At 43.5% G+C, this 10,022-nt stretch overlaps 1 long non-coding RNA gene across 2 annotated transcripts; it reads right to left on the bottom strand.

Moving 5' to 3' along the window:
- Positions 1-3,724: 3,724 nt before the first annotated feature.
- LOC119088945 lies at positions 3,725-8,891 on the bottom strand. 2 transcript variants are annotated; one of them, XR_005092706.1, is made up of 3 exons: positions 8,468-8,891; positions 6,855-6,969; positions 3,725-3,804 (listed from the first exon to the last, which is right to left on the bottom strand). It is a non-coding gene; the product is annotated as an uncharacterized LOC119088945 (long non-coding RNA). The 2 variants fall into 2 exon arrangements; XR_005092707.1 differs by lacking the exon at positions 3,725-3,804 and adding an exon at positions 3,825-4,014.
- Positions 8,892-10,022: the final 1,131 nt, after the last annotated feature.

Here is a 10,022-nt window from a genome sequence, read left to right as displayed (position 1 = left end):
TATAGAACTGGTTGGTCCAGTTGCTCCTGGGCTTGTAATAAAGGAAATGAGGAAGTATATGGCACAGCAAAGTCATGTACTTCATGACTAGGCAGAGAGGTGAGAGATGGGAGGTGTGGAGGGAAGGAGAGAGAGAAGAAGAGATGGAGGGGAGGGGAAGAGAGAGAAGAGAAATGGAGGGAGAGAGAAACATCCCAATGGGGGGTCCTATAATCCCTTTTGAGGACAAGCTCCCGCTGACCTGGAACCTCCCTTATGGCCCCATCTCTTAAGGTTTCCACCACCTCCCAGAAATGCCTAGCTGGAGAACAAGCCTTTAGCACATAGGACTTCAGGACATGTTCCAGATCCAAATCAGCAATACAGATAGTCTTATTTATTGTACGCAGAGACTGTTTCTCCAACACTTTTATCAAAGAGCCTATTTATTTCTCCATTGTGGTGGCTACTTTTAAGACTCTAAAGGAGTAGACACATACTTGGGACTCTTTTGGCTTTAGTTCATGTGTTAAAATCTTTATCAACTTGACACATCTGAGAAGGGGGGATCCCCAAATGAGGAATTGCTTCCATTGCATTAGCCTATGGATATGACTGTGGGACATCTTGTTAATCAGTGTAGAAGGGTCCAGTCCACTGTAGGCCATGCCATCCCTGGGCAAGTGGCCCTCAATTCTATGAGGAAGGTAGCTAAGCAAGCAGGAGAGAGCAAGCCAGTAAACAGTGTTCCTCTGCCGATTTCTGCTCCGAGCTCCTGCCTTGCGGTCCTTCCCTGACATCCCTCAATGACAGACTATGACATGGAAGTATAAGCCAAATAGACCCTTTCCTCCCTGACATTGGTTTGGTCATTATTGTATCACAGCAACAGAAAGCAAACTAAGGCATTCATAGGACTCTATTTAATTATTTTGTTACACCATTCAAAAGAGTCAGCCAGTGTTAGTTAGTAGGCATTCAATGTCTGATAAACCAGCTAAGGTGTAGGAAGCTTTGGCCTGATAATGATTTATTCCTTTTGCCTTTATGTACCAATGAAGTCTTACTCCTCCCTGCCCCCACACTCCCCTCCCTCCCCCAACCCCTGCCCCAGTACTGGGTTTCAAACCCTGGGCTAGCACATGCTAGGCAGTCATCCTGCCACTGACCTGTACTCTCATCCTCATTTCTTTTCTGTTTGAGAATATGTCTTGGCAAGTTTCCAAGACTGCACTTAAATTCCTTCTGTAGCCCAGACTGGCCTTGAATTTGTGGTTTTCCTACCCCGGCTTCTTCAGAAGCTGGGATTATAGTCCTGAGATTTCAGGACTGGAAGGAAGTCTTTCTTAAAAGAATATTTACTAAGATTTTTAGATACCACAGCTTGCTTAAAAATAAGTGCCTAATGCTGGGCAGTGGTGGCACATGGCTTTAATCCCAGCACTGGGGAAGCAGAGCCAGGCGGATCTCTGTAAGTTCAAGGCCAGCCTGGTCTACAGAGTGGGATCCAGGATAGGCACCAAAACTACACAGAGAAACCCTGTCTCAAAAATAACCAAAAAAAAAAGTGCCTAAATACTCAAGATGATATGGAAAATGATGACATACCAATTTTATTTTCATTTGAATTAAAGGCAGCATGATACTATAAGAAAGCCTGTGGAGTGTGGAGTCAGGTTGCCTGGATACACAGTCTCTCATCCAGGTACTAACCAGGACCAGCCCCACTTAGTTTATGATGTCAGACATACCCAGAGTGGTATGGCCACAAACACCTAGATGTATGTTCTGACTTATGCCCTTAATTGTTGGGAAGGCCTTCACCACTCTGATTCTCAGTCTCCTGTTTTCAAAAGTTATAATAATAGTTCTGTTTTGAGGATTATGAATATTTAGTATATACAAGCATGTGATACGTATTAGTTACTATTTGTATGATTAATAATTTTGTGATATATGAACATATTTTTTGAAAACAGAACACAATATTTTTCAGAACTTTAATAGTAATGATCTGAACTATTTTATGTTTTATAGTGTCTTAAGAAGAAACAGATCTTTTTTTTATCAAATAAAATCCAACATTCCTAGGATAGTTGTCTTTGTGTTAGTATATTTTCTACTATACATCTTCTACTTCTCCCCCTAACTCCTCCCAGATCTGCCCCTCCCAATTTCACATCTCTTCCTCCTCTTTTATTTTTTCATTTTTTACTGATTCTTTGTGGATTTCACATCATGCATCCCAAAACAGTTCCTCTCCCCATCCCTTCAAGTCTACCCTCTGCCCCTGCAACCCACAAAAAACAAAATAAAATTTAAAAGAAAAAAGAATCTCGTCATGGAAGCTGCAGTGTGACGCAGTGTCCCCTTTAGTCCATACATCTTTACTTGCAAGTGTTCGCTGCAACTGAGTCATTGGTTTGGTCTAAGGCCTCTGGCTTCTGCTGGGTCCTCACTGAGACTCCCCTTGGACGTCTTGCTGTTGCTTTGTATCATGTTGATCCTGCAGCTTTGGATCTACAGGACTGGCCCCTTCATGTGCTCCAGCAGATCCTAGATGGTGTGGATGTTGGGGTGGGCCAACTCACAGCCCTGGTTCTGGGCCTGGAGGGTAGCTGGGTGGGTCAACCCACCAGCTCTCCTCATCCCCATCACTAGGGTGAGCTCTCACCACTGCCCCAGTTAGCTCACTCTATGCAGTAAGCTGCAGGGAGTGGGTCCTGTTCTCCTGCTCTCACTCCCTTGGGGGCGGCTCACCCACACCTACACCACCAGGGCCAGCTCTACTGTGCTGCCCAGGTGAGATGCGAGACCCACTCTCCCGAGTGCTGCAGCCAGTTGGGGGCAGGGCCAGCTCTTCTACTCTCTGCTATCATGACCCCGGGGTCAACTTTCCCACCTGTTCCAGGTGTCCAGGTTCCCTTTTTTTTTTTTTTTAAATCCGCTATGCAATTTTTGGTGGCCATGTACTTAGGGATGTGGGACCATCCAGTGGAACATAATAGACCTACCAGAGGCCACACCCTTAAAGAAAACTGATTCTCCTTCCCTTAGCAGCCATCAACTGCTAATAGACCCTCAGCCAGGGGTGAGGGCTGGTGAGCCCATCCCCACTCCAGGCTGGCTTGACCTGTGCACGTTTTGTTCAGGTAACCATGACTATCTTTTGTGGTTCTTTTTTTTGGTTTTTCAAGACAGGGTTTCTCTGTGTAGCTTTGGAGCCTGTCTTGGACTAGCTCTGTAGGCCAGGCTGGCCTCGAACTCACAGAGATCCACCTGGCTCTGCCTCCTGAGTGCTGGGATTACAGGTGAGCGCCACCACCGCCCGACTCTCTTTTGTGGTTCTTAGTCCTTGAACCAGAAATGTTAAGAATGACTTAAGTTTAGATGACTAAGGTGGGGTCCATATTCCTCATATAAATACAGTTTTTAAAAATAGCTTTGTTCCATATTTGGTTGAATACATGGTTAAAGAACTCCATGGTCACAGAGGGATGACTGTCGTCTTACCCTCCCTATCCTTTACATTTGATGTTGTCTCAGAAGCACCATTTCTGCCAATGGGGGATAACTTGCTTTCTTCTTTTTCCTCTAGCCACCAAGTCATTACTGACCTCCATATGGCTACCATTTTATTATCACTCTGGAACTAGGCACAGAAACTGAACAAAATTCTAAATTACTCCGACTTCCTCCCACCTTTTAAGATTATTTCTTTATGAGATAAACAGTACTTATAAAAAGGCTTAGTATTTTATACTTACAACACTTTCTCATAAATCAGCATGTTTACCCAGAAGGAAGGAATAGGGATGGTGAGCTCTAGAGAATGATAACACATAGTCAGAAATTTAAATGATTTGGGCTCGATTGCCCCTCTTTACCTCTTATTACCCTCCTTACTTTCTTCCCTTATCTGGAAGCGTTAGATTGGTTTGGGAACGATTTGTGAACCTTTAAAAGATGTAAACTCCAGAAAAGTTCTGGGGAGGCAGCAGGTAAAATAATGGTGAAGGTTGCCATTTATTTTGCCTGTAAGGAAACGTTGGATTCATTACTTTGGACAAAGCAACCTTTGATGCCCTTTTACTGGAAATATGGTGTGTTGCTTAAATATTTGTTCCTACATGTCAAGTGGGGACACCCATTAGGGAGAGCAAAGAACGCACTAGCTCCCTTTGATGAGCCTGGAACATGTTGCTGTTTACAGAGTTTATGGGCTTACAAGCTTTGATTTCTTCTCTCCTCTCAGTAGGGGGCAGTGTTTGTCCTTCTGCAGTTCTTGCTTTTCTTGACAGAGACTGCAGAGTAACCTTTAAAATTCCAGGTCCCTTACAGATACGGTTATGTGGGGATACGGTACTCAGGATGCAGTATAGTTTAAAGTTTGCAACTATCCTGGCAGATTTGGGACAAATGGCATATCTCATTAATCTTGACATTCGGCAGGGACATTTCCTCATCTGTCTTGAGGACAGAGACCAGTAAGTTGAATAATAGATAGCTCCAATGTTTCTTTAAAGGTCCCCTGTGGGGAACCGTGTGCAAAAATTTATTTTTTTAATGACTCGTATCAAAGACTGCAACTCTGAACGAAGTCTTTTCACACCACTGTCTGATCAGAGCAAACATGGGTTGTTTTGTGTGTCAATGAAATTTTCTGTAATTTCAGTGGATTGAGACTAAGTATTACATTTTATTTTATCATTACATAACTGTAAACTAAATCAGTTCATGTTTGGTTGGCAAAGACAAAAACCTGAGACCAGGGGCTGGAGAGATGGCTCAGCAGTTAAGAGCACTGGCCACTCTTCCAAAGGACTCGGGTTCAATTTGCAGCACCCCCAGGGAAGGTCACAATGTCTGTAACTCTAGTTCCGGGAGATCCGATAGCCTGACACAGACATACAGGCAGGCAAAACACCAGTGCACATTAAAGATAAGAATAAAAAAGAAAGGAAAAGGTAAATTTGTTTTTTAAAAAAGTGTGAGACCAAACTAAGGAAGCCTGCTACTCATAAGCTGGTGGCAAGGGAGCCCAGCTGTTATCACAGGAGCCCAGCTGCTGTCATCACTTCCTCCCAGGACACCAAAAGCAACCCAAGGTCGGCTCTACAGAAAGAAAAGAAGAAACACGGGCTGGCCCCTCATTAAGAGACTATTTTTAATATGGGAACTTTGGACCTTCTCATTAGTCTTCGGGCACAACCAGTCATGTTTGGATGGCTACAGTTGGGGAGGCAAACAGGTTGGGACTGTCAAAAGAATACGGGTCATTTTGTCTTGTGGGAGATCTCTGTCTATCTCTGTCTCTCTCTGACAATAGAGTGACTATTTTTCTTTTGTGATCAAACCTTCATAATATTTGGGGGCAAGATTTGGCTGCCCAGCCAGCCTGCTGCACCTGAGCCACAGTTCTTGGTGATTAAAAAACATGGGCTCTGGAATTGGAAGGGCTGTTTTAATATTCTGCCCTCTGCTTCCTGGCACTGGGATCTTGGGGACATCAAACCTTCTGTAATTCAGGTTTCTTATCTTTAAAATAGAATGGATAGCAGTATGTGGGAACTTTGCTCAGATTAAATCAGTCCATAAACGTGTAAAGGGCTTGATATAAAGGAAACAGTCAGTTAATATTAGCTAGTGTTTGTAGAAACTGGTTTGCTAACTTGAATTTGATGGATTTAAGACCCATGAAAGTAGTATCTGTCCATTCAGGACGAGTTTTGTCATTATTATATTGTTTGCAATCCAAGTCCCCTCTCCTTAGGAAACAAAAAGGATTAAAGAAATATAGTGGCTGTTCTGTATTCAGGGATGTAAGTACTATTTGGGCTCAATTTAATAATCTAGTGGTGATTCTGAGTCAGCCCAGGCTTTCTTTATCTTTCTCTTCTTGCAAAGTGCTATGCTTCTAACTTGGTTAAGGCAACTCTACCAGCCTCCACCTCAACCAAAATCATTCCATTTGTGGGTAAGGAGACAGACGAGATGTAAAAATCATTAATTAAGTATGATTTCATAACGCTCCCAGAACCCTTCTTCCCAATACTCAAGGAAAAATGAAAATGTATAAGGTACTTAAAATGCTTAAAAGTGGAGACATTCCCTGACATTCTGATATGCAGTGTTTTGTATATACTGGAGACATTGGTACATGCTCCAGACTTTGCCAGTAAAGAATCCAGCATCCTTCAGAATAAATGGCTTCAAATGAACTTTGCATTGGCTTCTCTGGTATAAGGACCATCAATATTTCTGACTTTGCTCTATGCTAAGTGTTTAAGGACTCTTTGGGAAGGATCTCATTTAGGATCGCTTCTGGGTTAGTATTTTAGTTTTTGTCCACACACTCTGTTGGTATTTCTAGGACACACTCATCTTTAATTATAGAAATAACAATCTCAGGGAGAATGCCTGAATTTCTGCTTAATTCAAATACAGCTTTTCTATGCTTTCCAGCTTGTACATGGATGGTGATGGAAGCTTCTGGAAGATAATTTTGGCCTTCTTTCCTCAGGCAGTATAAGACATATTCTCTAGGTGTGCCTGAGGCAAAGGGACTGTGCAGTAGACACTCTCCAACGAGAAGTAGATGAATCGTTACTGTGCTTTGGGTTATTACCATGAATAAGCAATTAGTGTAAATCACATTCAATTGCCAATTTTGACAAAATTTGACCTATAATGATTGCATATAGTTTTACTTCGTATGTTGCTTATTCAGTGAAGGGTGAGAGATTTTTGGCTCAGCTCCTTCAGCAAATTCTCAACAGTGGTCCACTCCCCAATACTACAGTCTGGCAGAGAGGGCAGACAGCAGACAGCAGATAGCATCATTCAAACCAAAGACTAAAGAGAATGTGACCTACCTCATCAGGGAGAGAAAATCCACTACACTTGGTGTGTGGCTTTGGTAGAAGAGCATATTCCACTCATTGCTCCCGTCATTGTGAACATGTCACATTACCAGGCTTATTTCCTTATCTATGACATGAAAATATGATAATGGAATGAAATAAGGTACTACAGACACTCACTAGCTCAATGTCTTCAGTGTAGTTGATTGTTGCCAAGTGTGTCGGACCTTCCCTGTGTCCCTGGAGAATGTATACTTAAGGTTGGTATCAGTGCTGACTTGTGTCTGGGGGAAGGCGCTGGTGCCTAATTGCCAGCTGTTGGGCACAGGGGTAGCACCTTAGTCTTCCTGAAGGCTCCTTGCTGATGCTGCAGGATGGAGACTTCCCCCCTCCAATGCTCTTCTCTGATGCCCTCAGGCAGAGCAGGTGGCCTATATTTAGAAGAGCATCAGTTGCTTCCCTGAACATTTGAACTAATGCTTATAAGCACTAACGACCCCCTCCCCTTGTTTTAGATGAGATCAGTTACAGTTAAGGTAGTATGTCCATAGAGAATTTTTTTTTAGCATTGCCCATTTAGCAATCTTTTTAATATTTGTAGGGTCTTGCTGTTAGATCTGGTATGGAGGAAGAACAGAAGTAGAAAAAATATAAATATCACCAAGTGTCAGTTGCTACAAATTATATGCCATAACTTGCACAGAAAATTTATTTGTGAGTAAATTTAACTCTCAATTTTGACTAATTTAATGACATAAGACATATCATGCCAAGTGTCCTTAAAGTTCACACTCAAAGTAGAAAACCAGAGAAAGACCACAGTCATTCATTCTTAAAGACCACATGAGACAAAACTGGGAGACCACCCGTCATCCAGGAAGACAGAGAGACCTCAGAAGAAACCAGCTGTTTAGGCACCTTGATCATGGGCTTCAAAGCCTCCAGAACTCTTTTTTTTTTTTTTTTTTAAGTTTCAGTTATTTAAGATGCCCAGTGTGAATGTTTTGTTATAGCATCCTTAACAAGCTCATACATCAGAGGAGCACTCATGGGGTCTCACTGTCTTGAGATGCTCCACACTTCCCTTCCTCTGTGGCTCTGCTTTTGCCTTCTGTCTCTGAAGCTCCTTTTTCTATACCTACAACTGGGTAAGACCGCTCCTTGTCTATGGGTCTTAGTTACTGCTTTGTTGCTGTGCGGAGACACCATGACCAAGGCAACTTATAAAATAAAGCAGTTCATCAGGGGCTGGCTTACAGTTTCAGCGGGCCAGTCCATTAGCATCACGGTGAGGAGCACAGCAGCAAGCAGACAGGCATGGTGTTGAAGCAGTAGCAGAGAGCTCACAGCTGATCCACAAGTTGCAGGCAGAGAGACAGAGATTGGGTCTGGTCTGGGTTTTTGAAACCTCAAAACTCACTCCTAGTGACACACCTCTTCCAATAAGAACACACCTCCAAATCCTTCCCAAACAGGCCCACTAACTGGGCACCAAGCATTCAAACATATGAGCCTATGGGGACCATTTTCATTCCAACCACCACATCATGCTTTATTGTTTACCCCAGACAGAAATTTTTCTTTAACTCCCCCACCCCCTTTTCTTTTGAGTTTGTCCTACTCACATTGACACTCCTTGCTAAAAATGTAGTCATCACCAGGAGACACTCGGAAGGCAGTGGCAGTTGGATCTCTGTGAGTTCAAGGCTACCCATTAGCTTCAGAGGTGTGCCCAGAGGTTTGTCTCCTAGGTAATTCTAGAATGTCTATGAGGGATTATCTTGAGTATGTTGATTGTTGTAGGAAGATTCATATCTTAGCTACGGGTGGTACCATTCCCTAGGCTGGGATCCTGGGCTGTATATAAAATGGATAAAACAAGCAAAGGATGCATTCATTGTTCTCTCCTTCCTGGTCATGAGTGCCATGAGATAAACTGCTTCAAACTCTTGTGACCTTGGCTTCTCTGCCATGGTGGACTGTGCCTTTGAACTGTGAGCCAGAATAAATACTTTCTCTCTTCATCTGCCTTTGTCAGCCTTTCATCACTGAAGGGACAAAGCAGACGCCATCACAGGCTGCTCAGTCTTCTCTCAGAGATCAGGCCTCAATTTCAGTTTCCTGAGACTTGAGCAAGCAGTTTCTGGGAGGGCCATGACACAGTCCTTGCAGTAGCTCCCTTTCTGCGCGTACTCTGACTGCTCAAGGTTCAGCCAGTTGTTTACTGTCTGGGCCCTCTCACCAACTCAGAGCTACATGCATGGGTCAATGTGGGAGGCCAGCCAGCCTCCATGGCAGCTCAAGGACAAAGCCTGGGACTTGTCCAGGTCTGCCCCCAGAATGGTAACTGTAACCCCCAACCTGTAAATTCAAAGGTTACACACGCTCACCCAATCATATGACACCAAGGCTTATACCACTGTGCTTGCAGTTGTTTTCCTTTAAAAACCCCTCACCCTGAGAGCTCAGGGCCGTCCTCCTCCACCTGCTGCGTCAAGTGTTGGACAAGGACCAAGCCCGGGTTTGCTTGTTAATAATAATACTACTACTAATAATAATAAATCGGATAATGGCTCGGTGGTGGTCATGCTCGGGGATCTCTCGACATGGCCACAACAATCACAACCACAGGAAAAAGTCACTAGGAGAAAACCTGAATGGATGTAATAATAACAACAATAATAATTCTTATTATTTTTGCCAGTGTCTTCCAGGCAAAGACTATCTAGAGCTGAACAAATCAAGTCTATTACTTTTTGGAGAGAGATATCCTGCCATGGGGACCCATGGGGCATCTCAGACGCGGATTGATAGGAAGGATTTATAAGATTTTTGGCTTTGTTCTGTTTTGAGAAGGACTCGAGGGCTTTGCTGTTTGAAACAATTGGGTGTTATCAGGATGTGAGGCTGATTCCGTGACTGAGCATCCTCATGTATTTCCTGGGTAGGGAAAGCTCCCTCTAGAGCAAGACTAACATTGCGATAGGGAAAAAGGAGCCGCTGTCATTCGTATCCGCCAGTAGAGGGAGGTGTTGAGTCACTTCTGTGTCTTTTGACCTGTTTGATCCTGTTCAGATGCGACTAGAGCACTGTGGAGCTGTTTTTCTGTCTCATCCATCACAGTCAGAGGGTGGCCTTCTTTGTGGTAATATTCTGTGGGGTTGTTTATGTACAGTATGA

Source organism: Peromyscus leucopus, chromosome 13 (assembly GCF_004664715.2).
Source record: "Peromyscus leucopus breed LL Stock chromosome 13, UCI_PerLeu_2.1, whole genome shotgun sequence".
NCBI lineage: Eukaryota > Metazoa > Chordata > Mammalia > Rodentia > Cricetidae > Peromyscus > Peromyscus leucopus.
Note: the sequence above shows the minus strand (reverse complement) of the source record. Positions and strands in the feature narration are given on the sequence as shown.